Genomic DNA, 14128 nt, shown 5'->3' on the forward strand with positions numbered 1-14128 from the left:
TCGGGCCCGAGCCCGGCCGCAGGTATTGGCATTACCGCTGCGGCGGTTGCGGCCACAGGCTCGGGCACGGGGCCCCTCCCGCTCACATCTGCCCTGATCAACTCCGCGAGGAGCGCGGGTGTAAGGGGCTCAAGGGGCAAGGGCTCACCATCCACGGGCGGACCTGCCCTAAGGTGCTTCTTTTTTCCCCGCGCCTTCTTTCCGGCTAGACACGCTCCCTCCCCCCCGCCGGAGGCCTTGGTGGCATCGGCCCCCGACGTCAACCGCGCATCAGACGTACTTGACGCGCGGGCAGATCCGGGGGGAAGGGCGGCGGCGGCGGCGCCAGCCTCGGCCGCACGAGACGGTCCGGCGGCCTTGGAGGCAGGGCAGTTCCTCCTGATGTGCCCCACCTCCCTGCAGGCATGGCACCTCACACCGTCCGACGTCCAAAAGGCGCGGTAGGCGGTCCCCTCGTGGAGGACGACGAACGCCCCTTCAGTGTCCTCCTCCCGCGCCAGCTGGATAAACAGCTGGCGCCGGAAGGAGAAGACGTGGCGAAGGCTGGCCTCCCGGAAGCCGAGCGGGATGGGCGTGATCCCCGACCTCACCTCCCCAAGTTGTCGCAAATGGGGAAGGAGGAGCTCACCAGGAACATAGGGCGGGACGTTGGAAATAATGATCCTCTGCGCGGTGGCCTCGAGAGGATCCACCGGCAGGAAAGTCCCGCCCACGGTGAGCCCCTTGGCGACAGCCAGGGACACCGCCCGCTCCGACCCCAGGAAGAACACAGCCTTCCCATACATTTTCGAGGCCGCGACGATGGCTGAGGGGCCGACAACCCCAGCCATGGCCTTGACGCAGGCCTCGATGGTCATAGTGGGGTGAGTGTAGCTCTTCACCCCAAGCTTTTTTGTTATTAATCGAAAAGGTGACGGGGCAGCAGGAACAGCGGGAGCAGCTGTGGCTGTGGCTACCACTCTCGCATAGGTCCCGGCTGGCCCCGCCACCGGCGAAGATGCAGTCGCCATTCTGGGGTGCTTTTTTTAAGGGCTACACTCACCCCAAGTCACAGGCCTGAAGGTGTTAATGGCCTCGGTGTATATATATATTTTTTTGTCCTCTATTGAGCAGAGGGAGCTGATTAAAATGAGGACACACCTCTCTCCTTATTGATTTAAATTGGGAGAGGAGCCCTCGCCCCTCTGCTTCAATTGGCAATTAATAAAATAGATGAAACTAAGGTGCCTTAGAAAGACAGGCAGAGAGAGACAAAGAGAGAGAGAGAGAGAGGTGGGGGGGGTGGGAAGGAGGGAGGCCGCAAAGGGCAGTGTTGCCACTCAGGATGGTGGGTGGGTGTAGGCAGGGTTGCACTCTCCGATGGAAAAAGTCTTTGGTGATGGTGGTCTTCTGGCAGGGGGAGAAGACGTCTTCACCTGGAAAAGCTGGAGAAGCCCAAGCTTAGTCCTGCAACAGGTCTTAACGAGGTAATTAAATTAAATTAAGGACTTCACCTTGGGCAGCTCCAAGCTCTCCCAGGGCAGGCAATAGAAGGGATGCTAATTAGTGGTGTGTGTGGCCTAGCTTTTAACAAGAGCACACACACTACACCCCTTGATGATCCGGCCTTGCTTCTTCTTTTCTCCCCCCACCTAAAATACAAAGTCTTGGGAGAGTGCCCCAAATAACACCCACCTGTAGATGTTCCGGATGAAGTTTTCTTCCCTCCTTTCAAGCAGTTGGTTTCTCTCCCCTCTCTCCCTCTCCTGAAGTGGAGGCCAAATTGGGGAGGCAGTGATAGAAAGGCCTCTCCCCTGGTTGATGTTGATGTAGGCCTCCTTTCTCCTTCTCCTCCTCTGTCCTCTCTCTCCAGGCACCTCAGTTGATGTAATGATGGTGGAGTTGGTGGTGGTGGTCCAACGTTCTCCTCCTCTTCCTGGTCAGGGGACCACCACTTTAATCCACTCTCCAAAGTCTGGCAGCTCCCTCTACTCGTGCTTGCAGCTGAACAGAGGGTAACTTAAGACTGAAATACAGAAGCCTGCTATGGCTTTATAAACAGGGGTGGTCACTGCCGGTACTGCACTATAGAATCAGTTCTTCTCTTAAAGGTACATACACAACAATTCCTTCCCTTTTAGATAAACAGTACATAACATTCATTTAACAACTAAATAATAACTAATTACAATTACAATTTTCTATGTACTATATACATCAACTGAAATAATCATTTATAAGTTCAGTCTTTGAGGAGGCTTCCTGATCCTGACTGGATAGCGCCTTTCTCGAGTATCCTGTTCTTGTGGCGGAGTTGATTCTGGCTCATTGTCATTGGTTGGTTCGTCAGCTTCCAATACCACTGCTTCTGAGGTAGACGCAATCTGTACTTCGGGTTGATTACCAGGTGCACCTGCTCGTGGTATGGGTTTGGCTTGTTCCTGTGACTCTAGAATCTGGTCAGCATGGCGTCTCACGATGCTCTTTCCAACGTCCACTGTGTACATTAGTGGTCCCTGCTGTGTGCATATCGTTCCTAGCTGCCATTTTTCTGTTAGTTAGTCGCGGGCCAAGACTGGTTGCCCTATCTTGAAGCTCCTGGTTGGCTTCTCATTTTTGTGCTGGAATTGCTTATCCTCAACATCTCGTCTTATGTTTGGTTTGAGCAAGTCCAGGCGACATCTTAACCTTCGGTTGAAGAACATTATGGCTGGAGCTTGGTTGGTGACTGCATGTGTCGCATTCCGGTAAGCAAACAAGAAATTATCCACCTTGTGTTGTAGTGGTATGTCGCCATTATGCATTGCCTTTATGGCCTTTTTAAAGGTCTGAACAAACCTCTCAGCCAATCCATTTGTGGCTGGATGATATGGGGCAGATGTGTAATGCTTCACCCCATTATTCCTCAGAAACCTCCGGAAATCCTCTGACACAAACTGTGGCCCATTGTCGGAGCAAATCTGTTCTGGCAAGCCATTCCTGGCGAAGATGGTCCGTAGGACTGCAATGGTTTTCTCCGTGGTGGTGAAGGACATTTTGATGACCTCTGGCCATTTTGAATGGGCGTCCACAGCGATTAGGAACATTGAGTCCATAAATGGACCAGCAAAATCAATGTACACCCATTGCCATGGAGATGAGGGCCACTCCCATGGATGTAGCGGGGCCTGTGGTGGAGCGTTTTGGACCTTCTGGCATCCTGTGCATCTCTTGGTCATATCCTCGATTTCTTTATCGATTCCCGGCCACCACACAAATGCCCTGGCTAGGCTCTTCATTTTTACCCCTCCCAGATGACCCTCATGAAGCTCATTGAGCACTCTATCTCTCAACTTGGGTGGAATTACCACTCGGGATCCACACATCAAGGTCCCCCGGCACACTGACAGCTGTTCTCTCCTTGGCGAGAATGCTGGCAACAGTGAGTCACCATGTGCTGGCCATCCCTTCACAGTCAAATCATAGACCCGAGAGAGTGTCGGGTCATTTCAGGTTTCCTTCTCTATACTTGAGTTTGTAAAAGGTAGACATTCGACTATGGTCGCATGGAATATCTCAACAGGGTCCACTGCAGGTGCTTCCTCTACTATAGGCAACGGTAGGCACGACAGCCCATCAGCGTTTCCATGCTGTTTCGTACCCTTGTACTCTATGTCGTACTGATGTGCCCCTCGAAAAAGTGAGCATCTTTGCAGCCGTTGCGCCGTCATCACCGGAACGCCCTTCTTTGGGTTAAAAATGGAGACCAGGGGCTGATGATCAGTCAGTAGGGTGAATTTCCGCCCGTGCAGATAGTGATTGAAATTCTTCACCCCCACACCAGGCTGAGGGCCTCCCTGTCAAGCTGAGGTTAATGAGCGCGACGCAAAGGCTATTGGCCTCTCTGAACCGTCAGGGAATTTGTGTGACAGCACCGCTCCGATGCCGTAGGGAGACGCATCACATGCTAACCGAATCGGTAGTGTTGGATTGTAGTGGGCCAATACTTCTTTTGAAGTGATTAGGCATTTACATTTCTGAAAGGCACGCTTACACTCATCACTCCATTTCCATGTTACTCCAGTTTGCAGTAGGGCGTTCAGTGGGTGCAGAATTGTAGATAAATTCGGCAAGAACTTATGGTAGTAGTTCACCAACCCGAGGAACGACCTCAGTTGCGACACATTTTCCGGTGCTGGAGCCTTGACTACAGCCTCAATCTTGTCCGGCGACTTATGCAACCCTTCCTCATCAATCATGTGGCCACAATATGAGATTTGTCTCCTGAAGAACTTGCATTTGGGGCGGTTGGCTCATAGCCCATATTCCTGTAATCTCATGAGCACCTGCTCCAGGTTGCCAAGGTGTTCACTGTCATTTTCGCCCGTAACCAGGATGTCGTCCAAATAACACTGGGTCCCCGGGATCCCTTGCAGGACTTGTTCCATCGCCCTCTGCCAAATAGCCGGGGCTGATGCTACCCCGAATACCAGTCGATTGTACTGGTAAAGGCCTTTGTGAGTGTTTATCATGAGGTATTTCCTAGACGCTTCTTCCACCTCCATTTGTAGATACGCTTGGGCCAGTTCAATCTTTGTAAAGCGTTTCCCTCCAGATAGTGAGGCGAAAATATCTTCTATCCGTGGAAGTGGATATTATACCGTGTGCAGGACTGGGTTCACAGTTACCTTGAAGTCCCCACAGATGCGGACCTTCTTCGGTTCCCCAGGCGTGCTGCTCAATGATTTCTTCATTACAGGAATAATGGGTGTGGCCCACTCGTTCCAGTCCAACTTGGATAGCACACCCAAACGCTCCAGACTCTCCAGCTCTGCTTCAACGGCTGGGCGGATCGCCTTAAAAAATTTTGGGTTCGCGTTATCTTCGATTTTTATCGTTGCCGTTACTCCTTTTAGAGTCCCAAGTCCTTGTTGGAACACCTCTTTCGCGTCAGTTAGAATTTTTGACAGTCGTCCAGGTGTGACGTCATCATCCTTTTTATCAGTCACAGTTAGCGCCTGAATGGAATGCCAATCCAATTGTATTTTTTGGATCCATTCACATCCCAATAATGGTGGTCCTCCGTCTGGTAGTATATATAGATACAGTTTCTGTGTTCCCTTGCCGTTGTATTCAACTGGCACCCTTATTTTTCCTCTGGGTAGACTTTTTGCCCCGTGTATGTCTTCAATACAATGGACGTGTCCTTCAAGGGTATGTGTGAGAATAGCCGCTCATAGTCTCGTCGATTCATGACAGTTAGGGCTGATCCTGTGTCCAATTCCATCTTCACTGGGGACCCTGCTATCATGAGGGTGACCCAAATGGTTCGGTGATCCTCCTTTGTGATCACGTTGTGTAACTTTAGACAACTTAGTCTCCTGCTCCCGGAGTCCTTATCACTCTCCTGATCTTCCGAACTACTGTCTGTCAATTTCTTTAATTTCTTGTACTTTTCCTTAGTAATTCTTGTCGTGTTGGTTTTCTTTCCCAACTTGCAGACTCTTGCTATGTGTCCCATTTTCCCACATTGCCTGCATACTTTGTCCTTAAACCAGCAGTCCTTCTCATCATGGGTTGTTCTGCCGCAGCGATAGCACTTTTCTGCTCCATACGCCATTTCGTTAGCGTTGTATTCTTATGGTTTCTGTTGTATTTCCGCAGCTCCCCGTGCTGCTGCTTCGTAGGATACTGCCACGCTGAAAGCCTGTTCTAGCGTCAGGTCCTTTTCCGAAAGTAGTCGTTTCTGGGTTCCTTCACTCTGGAGCCCGCAGACAAACTTATCCCGTAAGGTGTCTGCCAGTCCTGCTCCGAACTGGCAGTGCTTCGATAACTTGCGTAGTTCCGTAAGATAGTCAGCATTACTCTCATCTTTGTGCTGGTTTCTTTTATGGAACTTGAATCTTTCTGCTATCAGCAGCGGTGTAGGGTTTAGGTGTTCCTGTAAGATATTAACAATCTCTTCAAAACTTTTCTCCATTGGTTTAGCTGGGGTAATTAAATTCCACAATAGGCCGTACGTTCTCGCGCCCATCAAATTCAATAATACCGACGCCTTCTTTCCATCGGCCACCTCATTTGCCTTGCAGTACACTTCAATTCTTTCCACATACGTGGTCCAGTCTTCTACCTCGTTGTCGAAAGCAATGATACTGCCACTTTTCGGCATCTTGGGTGATTTAAAATGGCGCCTCCTGCGCTTTTCCTTCTTCCCCAAGGATTAAAATGGCGCCTCCCGCGCTTTTCCTTCTTCCCCAATGGAATAAATTGGCGCCTCCCGCGCTTTTCCTTCTTCCCCTTGCTGCCACGCTGCTCCTAACGTTCTGCAGGGTAATGGCGGTGACCCGCGGCTTCGGCGCGTTTCACTTTTCCTTCCCCTTGTTTTATTTTCGCTACGCTGCCCAGTTCTTGAGCACCGACCGCGCCCTGTGCGCTCCACCCTCTCTCGCTCTCTCTCTCTTTTCCTCCTGACGACGCTGCACGGCCCCTTTGCAGAGCTGCTCGATCGAGCTCGAGCCCGCCGCAGTCCGGAAGGGTCAGCATGATTTGCTGGAACACCTTGACTGGGGAGCCAAGCCCAGCTCTCCACAGCCTCTCCTGCAACTCTCCGAACTCTGATGGATCCTTGGGCGGTTGCCCGCGGTCGACGCCCGTTGTCCTGACTTCGACCTCCAAGAAGCTTCTTCTCAGGGAAAGATCCCCGTGAGGTGATGCAGTACTGCAGGTGAGTTCGAACCTGTTCGTCGCCAATGTAGTGTCCGACTATAAATAATACACGGACTGCAGGAGAACAATAATAACAGGTATTTACTGAACAGAGGGTAACTTAAGACTGAAATACAGAAGCCTGCTATTGGCTTTATATACAGGGGTGGTCACTGCCGGTACTGCAGTATAGAATCAGTTCTTCTCTTAAAGGTACATACACAACACCGGTCCCGATCTCTATCCTGGGTGCCGACCTCACTCCTGGTTCCCGTCCTCGCTCCTGGGTCCCGACCTCGCTCCTGGGTCCCGACCTCGCTCCTGGGTCCCGTCCTCGCTCCTGGGTCCCGTCCTCGCTCCTGGGTCCCGCCCTCGCTCCTGGGTCCCGACCTCGCTCCTGGGTCCCGTCCTCGCTGGGTCCAGATCTCGCTCCTGGGTCCCATCCTCGCTCCTGGGTCCCGATCTCGATCCTGGGTCCCGTCCTCGCTCCTGGGTCCCGTCCTCGATCCTGGGTCCCGAGCTCGCTCCTGGGTCCCATCCTCGCTCCTGGGTCCCGATCTCGCTCCTGGGTCCCGACCTCGCTCCTGGGTCCCGTCCTCGCTCCTGGGTCCCGTCCTCGATCCTGGGTCCCGAGCTCGCTCCTGGGTCCCATCCTCGCTCCTGGGTCCCGATCTCGCTCCTGGGTCCCGATCTCGCTCCTGGGTCCCGTCCTCGCTCCTGGGTCCCGATCTCGCTCCTGGGTCCCGAACTCGCTCCTGGGTCCCATCCTCGCTCCTGGGTCCCGATCTCGCTCCTGGGTCCCGTCCTCGCTCCTGGGTCCCGATCTCGCTCCTGGGTCCCGATCTCGCTCCTGGGTCCCATCCTCGCTCCTGGGTCCCGATCTCGCTCCTGGGTCCCGTCCTCGCTCCTGGGTCCCGATCTCACTCCTGGGTCCCGATCTCGCTCCTGGGCCCTGTCCTCGCTCCTGGGTCCCATCCTCGCTCCTGGGTCCCGATCTCGCTCCTGGGTCCCGATCTCGCTCCTGGGTCCCGTCCTCGCTCCTGGGTCCCGACCTCGCTCCTGGGTCCCGATCTCGCTCCTGGGTCCCGACCTCGCTCCTGGGTCCCGTCCTCGCTCCTGGGTCCAGATCTCGCTCCTGGGTCCCGTCCTCGCTCCTGGGTCCCGACCTCGCTCCTGGGTCCCGATCTCGCTCCTGGGTCCCCACCTCGCTCCTGGGTCCCGATCTCGCTCCTGGGTCCCGATCTCGCTCCTGGGTCCCATCCTCGCTCCTGGGTCCCGATCTCGCTCCTGGGTCCCGATCTCACTCCTGGGTCCCGACCTCGCTCCTGGGTCCCGATCTCGCTCCTGGGTCCCGTCCTCGCTCCTGGGTCCCGATCTCGCTCCTGGGTCCCGATCTCGCTCCTGGGTCCCGATCTCGCTCCTGGGTCCCGTCCTCGCTCCTGGGTCCCGATCTCGCTCCTGGGTCCCGACCTCGCTCCTGGGCCCTGTCCTCGCTCCTGGGTCCCGTCCTCGATCCTGGGTCCCGATCTCGTTCCTGGGTCCCGACCTCGCTCCTGGGTCCCGTCCTCGCTCCTGGGTCCCGATCTCGCTCCTGGGTCCCATCCTTGCTCCTGCGTCCCGATCTCGCTCCTGGGTCCCGTCCTCGCTCCGGGGTCCCGTCCTCGCTCCGGGGTCCCGACCTCGCTCCTGGGTCCCGACCTCGCTCCTGGGTCCCGTCCTCGCTCCTGGGTCCCGATCTCGCTCCTGGGTCCCGTCCTCGCTCCTGGGTCCCGATCTCGCTCCTGGGTCCCGACCTCGCTCCTGGATCCCGACCTCGCTCCTGGGTCCCGACCTCGCTCCTGGGTCCCGTCCTCGATCCTGGGTCCCGACCTCGCTCCTGGGTCCCGACCTCGCTCCTGGGTCCCGAACTCGCTCCTGGGTCCGTCCTCGCTCCTGGGTCCCGGCCTCGCTCCTGGGTCCCGTCCTCGCTCCTGGGTCCCGATCTCGCTCCTGCGTCCCGACCTCGCTCCTGGATCCCGACCTTGCTCCTGGGTCCCGTCCTCGCTCCTGGGTCCCGATCTCGATCCTGGGTCCCGACCTCGCTCCTGGGTCCCGACCTCGCTCCTGGGTCCCGACCTCGCTCCTGGGTCCCGTCCTCGCTCCTGGGTCCCGTCCTCGCTCCTGGGTCCCGATCTCGCTCCTGGGTCCCGACCTCGCTCCTGGGTCCCGTCCTCGCTCCTGGGTCCCGACCTCGCTCCTGGGTCCCGTCCTCGATCCTGGGTCCCGTCCTCGCTCCTGGGTCCCGTCCTCGCTCCTGGGTCCCGTCCTCGTTCCTGGGTCCCGTCCTCGCTCCTGGGTCCCGTCCTCGCTCCTGGGTCCCGTCCTCGCTCCTGGGTCCCGACCTCGCTCCTGGGTCCCGTCCTCGCTCCTGGTTCCCGACCTCGCTCCTGGGTCCCGTCCTCGCTCCTGGGTCCCGACCTCGCTCCTGGGTCCCGTCCTCGCTCCTGGGTCCCGTCCTCGCTCCTGGGTCCCGTCCTCGCTCCTGGGGCCCGACCTCGCTCCTGGGTCCCGACCTCGCTCCTGGGTCCCGATCTCGCTCCTGGGCCCCGTCCTCGCTCCGGGGTCCCGACCTCGCTCCTGGGTCCCGTCCTCGCTCCTGGGTCCCGTCCTCGCTCCTGGGTCCCGTCCTCGCTCCTGGGTCCCGACCTCGCTCCTGGGTCCCGTCCTCGCTCCTGGGTCCCGTCCTCGCTCCTGGGTCCCGTCCTCGCTCCTGGGTCCCGATCTCGCTCCTGGGTCCCGATCTCGCTCCTGGGTCCCGTCCTCGCTCCTGGGTCCCGATCTCGCTCCTGGGTCCCGACCTCGCTCCTGGGTCCCGACCTCGCTCCTGGGTCCCGACCTCGCTCCTGGGTCCCGATCTCGCTCCTGGGTCCCGATCTCGCTCCTGGGTCCCGTCCTCGCTCCTGGGTCCCGTCCTCGCTCCTGGGTCCCGACCTCGCTCCTGGGTCCCTTCCTCGCTCCTGGGTCCCGACCTCGCTCCTCGGTCCCGATCTCGCTCCTGGGTCCCGACCTCGCTCCTGGGTCCCGACCTCGCTCCTGGGTCCCGATCTCGCTCCTGGATCCCGTCCTCGCTCCTGGGTCCCGATCTCGCTCCTGGGTCCCGATCTCGCTCCTGGGTCCCGATCTCGCTCCTGGGCCTCGTCCTCGCTCCTGGGCCTCGTCCTCGCTCCTGTGTCCCGTCCTCGCTCTTGGGTCCCGTCCTCGCTCCTGGGTCCCGACCTCGCTCCTGGGTCCCGATCTCGCTCCTGGGTCCCGATCTCGCTCCTGGGTCCCGACCTCGCTCCTGGGTCCCTTCCTCGCTCCTGGGTCCCGACCTCGCTCCTGGGTCCCGTCCTCGCTCCTGGGTCCCGATCTCGCTCCTGGGTCCCGTTCTCGCTCCTGGGTCCCGACCTCGCTCCTGGGTTCCGTCCTCGCTCCTGGGCCCCGACCTCGCTCCTGGGTCCCGACCTCGCTCCTGGGTCCCGATCTCGCTCCTGGGTCCCGATCTCGCTCCTGGGTCCCGACCTAGCTCCTGGGTCCCGTTCTCGCTCCTGGGTCCCGTCCTCTCTCCTGGGTCCCGATCTCGCTCCTGGGTCCCGATCTCGCTCCTGGGTCCCGTCCTCGCTCCTGGGTCCAGATCTCGCTCCTGGGTCCCGACCTCGCTCCTGGGTCCCGTCCTCGCTCCTGGGTCCCGATCTCGCTCCTGGGTCCCGACCTCGCTCCTGGTTCCCGATCTCACTCCTGGGTCCCGTCCTCGCTCCTGGGTCCCGTTCTCGCTCCTGGGTACCGATCTCGCTCCTGGGTCCCGTCCTCGCTCCTGGGTCCAGATCTCGCTCTTGGGTCCCGACCTCGCTCCTGGGTCCCGTCCTCGCTCCTGGGTCCCGATCTCGCTCCTGGGTCCCGACCTCGCTCCTGGTTCCCGATCTCGCTCCTGGGTCCCGTCCTCGCTCCTGGGTCCCGTTCTCGCTCCTGGGTACCGATCTCGCTCCTGGGTCCCATCCTCGCTCCTGGGTCCAGATCTCGCTCTTGGGTCCCGACCTCGCTCCTGGGTCCCGTCCTCGCTCCTGGGTCCCGATCTCGCTCCTGGGTCCCGATCTCGCTCCTGGGTCCCGACCTCGATCCTGGGTCCCGACCTCGCTCCTGGGTCCCGTCCTCGCTCCTGGGTCCCGACCTCGCTCCTGGGTCCCGTCCTCGCTCCTGGGTCCCGATCTCGCTCCTGGGTCCCGTCCTCGCTCCTGGGTCCCGTCCTCGCTCCTGGGTCCCGACCTCGCTCCTGGGTCCCGACCTCGCTCCTGGGTCCCGTCCTCGCTTCTGGGTCCCGATCTCGCTCCTGTGTCCCGTCCTCGCTCCTGGGTCCCGTCCTCGCTCCTGGGTCCCGTCCTCGCTCCTGGGTCCCGTCCTCGCTCCTGGGTCCCGATCTCGCTCCTGGGCCCCGTCCTCGCTCCTGGGTCCCGGTCTCGCTCCTGGGTCCCGTCCTCGCTCCTGGGTCCCGTCCTCGCTCCTGGGTCCCGTCCTCGCTCCTGGGTCCCGATCTCGCTCCTGGGTCCCGACCTCGCTCCTGGGTCCCGATCTCGCTCCTTGGTCCCGTCCTCGCTCCTTGGTCCCGTCCTCGCTCCTGGGTCCCGACCTCGCTCCTGGGTCCCGACCTCGCTCCTGGGTCCCATCCTCGCTCCTGGGTCCCGACCTCGCTCCTGGGTCCCGTCCTCGCTCCTGGGTCCCGATCTCGCTCCTGGGTCCCGTCCTCGCTCCTGGGTCCCGTCCTCGCTCCTGTGTCCCGACCTCGCTCCTGGGTCCCGACCTCGCTCCTGGGCCCAGATCTCGCTCCTGGGTCCCGACCTCGCTCCTGGGTCCCGACCTCGCTCTTGGGTCCTGTCCTCGCTCCTGGGTCCCGATCTCGATCCTGGGCCCAGATCTCGCTCCTGTGTCCCATTCTCGATCCTGGGTCCCGACCTCGCTCCTGGGTCCCGACCTCGCTCCTGGGTCCTGTCCTCGCTCCTGGGTCCCGATCTCGATCCTGGGCCCAGATCTCGCTCCTGTGTCCCATTCTCGATCCTGGGTCCCGACCTCGCTCCTGGGTCCTGTCCTCGCTCCTGGGTCCCGATCTCGATCCTGGGCCCAAATCTCACTCCTGGGTCCCATTCTCGATCCTGGGTCCCGACCTCGCTCCTGGGTCCCGACCTCGCTCCTGGGTCCCGACCTCGCTCCTGGGTCCCGATCTCGATCCTGGGTCCCGATCTCGCTCCTGGGTCCCGATCTCGCTCCTGGGTCCCATCCTCGCTCCTGGGTCCCATCCTCGCTCCTGGGGCCCATCCTCGCTCCTGGGTCCCGTCCTCGCTCCTGGGTCCCGATCTCGCTCCTGGGTCCCGATCTCGCTCCTGGGTCCTGTCCTCGCTCCTGGGTCCCGTCCTCGCTCCTGGGTCCCGACCTCGCTCCTGGGTCCCGACCTCGCTCCTGGGTCCCGACCTCGCTCCTGAGTCCCGATCTCGATCCTGGGTCCCGATCTCGCTCCTGGGTCCCGATCTCGCTCCTGGGTACCGATCTCGCTCCTGGGTCCCATTCTCGCTCCTGGGTCCCATTCTCGATCCTGGGTCCCGATCTCGCTCCTGGGTACCGATCTCGCTCCTGGGTCCCGTCCTCGCTCCTGGGTCCCGTCCTCGCTCCTGGGTCCTGATCTCGCTCCAGGGTCCCGACCTCACTCTTGGGTTTCGTCATCACTCCTGGTCCCATCCTCACTCCTGGGTCCCAACCTCGCTGCTCCTCCTGCCCCTGCTCCTGGGCCTCTTCCTCGCTCCTTGGTCCCGTCCTCGCTCCTGGGTCCCGTCCTCGCTCCTGGGTAACGTCCTCGCTCCTGGGTCCCGATCTCGCTCCTGGGTCCCTGCCTCGCTCCTGGGTCCCGGCCTCGCTCCTGGGTCCCGGCCTCGATCCTGGGTCCCGGCCTCGATCCTGGGTCCCGTCCTCGCTCCTGGATCCCGTCCTCGATCCTGGGTCCCATCCTCACTCCTGGGTCCCGACCTCACTGCTCCTCCTGCCCCTGCTCCTTAGCCTCGACCTTACTCCTGGGCCTCGACCTCGCACCTGGGCCTCGACCTTGCTCCTGGGTCCTGGCCTCAGACATGAATGATATTGGCCCCTATTTACCGATCCCTACGGGTATATACGAGGTGTGTACACACCCGTAGGGACATCAGAAATGCCCCTTTGAGGCATGCGAAGCGCATGCACTGAAAACCGGCATTTCCGACCTGTCAAGAATCCTCTTGACAGATCGGACGCCTGCCCTGGCGAAGGGCCTCTGCGGGTGGAGAGTTCCACATTCTGCAGAACCTCTGCCCACTAAAATCCCTCAAAAGTCTTACGCCTGGTAAAAGCAGGCGTAAGGCCTGCTTTTACCAGCATAAGAGTTTAAAAAAGGTTTAAAAAAAACTTTCTCTCAATTATAATTTAAAAATACTTTTAAAAAAAAGTTAGTTTATTTTTAGCCCCATAAAAAACTTTAATTATTTTTTTCAAAAATTAATTTTTTGTTTAAAATATTTAATTTAATGTAATTTTAACTCATTTTAAAACGTGATGGTTTTTAAAATATGTATTTAATATTTTGATGTCTTTTTTCAGTAATTCCCATTCATACTTTTGGCAGGTCTATCTGTCAAAAGTATGAAGGGAGATTCTCTTCTCCCATTGGTTCCCCATGGCCCACGTGATCCCAGGGACTCTTGCGAACCGCATGCGTCCCTGGGATATGTGGGCCCTGCGCATTTTATCATGGTGAGGCCCAGGATCAGAAATGGCCGGACCTCGTGAGCCCTCAGGTAAGGACGGAAATTTTTTCACGATAGGGGGCTTCCTGCGTGCGGATGCCTCCGATCGGAAATTACGAGCAGTTGTCTTTCGCAAGATCAAATTAGCACTATTATTCTGGTGAAGGTTAACCGGGGAGATGTTAGTGGAACCCCATCAGTTTTTTGTATTTGTGGCTGTGAGCCTCGTGACCTCGGGCCCGAGCTCCCCTCGCGATTCCTGACCCCGAGCTCCCCTCGCGATCTCTGGCCCCGAGCTCCCCTCGCGATCTCGGACCCGAGCTCCCCTCGCGATCTCTGGCCCCGAGCTCCCCTCGCAATCTCGGACCCGAGCTCCCCTCGCGATTCCTGACCCCGAGCTCCCCTCGCAATCTCGGGCCCGAGCTCCCCTCGCGATCTCTGACCCCGAGCTTCCCTCGCGATTCCTGACCCCGAGCTCCCCTCGCGATCTCTGACCCCGAGCTTCCCTCGCAATCTCGGGCCCGAGCTCCCCTCGCGATTCCTGACCCCGAGCTCCCCTCGCGATCTCTGGCCCCGAGCTCCCCTCGCAATCTCGGGCCCGAGCTCCCCTCGCGATTCCTGACCCCGAGCTCCCCTCGCGATCTCGGGCCCGAGCTCCCCTCGCGATTCCTGACCCCGAGCTCCCCTCG

Source organism: Somniosus microcephalus, chromosome 5 (assembly GCF_052327205.1).
Source record: "Somniosus microcephalus isolate GS21.2 chromosome 5, FLI_Smic_1.0, whole genome shotgun sequence".
Lineage (NCBI taxonomy): Eukaryota > Metazoa > Chordata > Chondrichthyes > Squaliformes > Somniosidae > Somniosus > Somniosus microcephalus.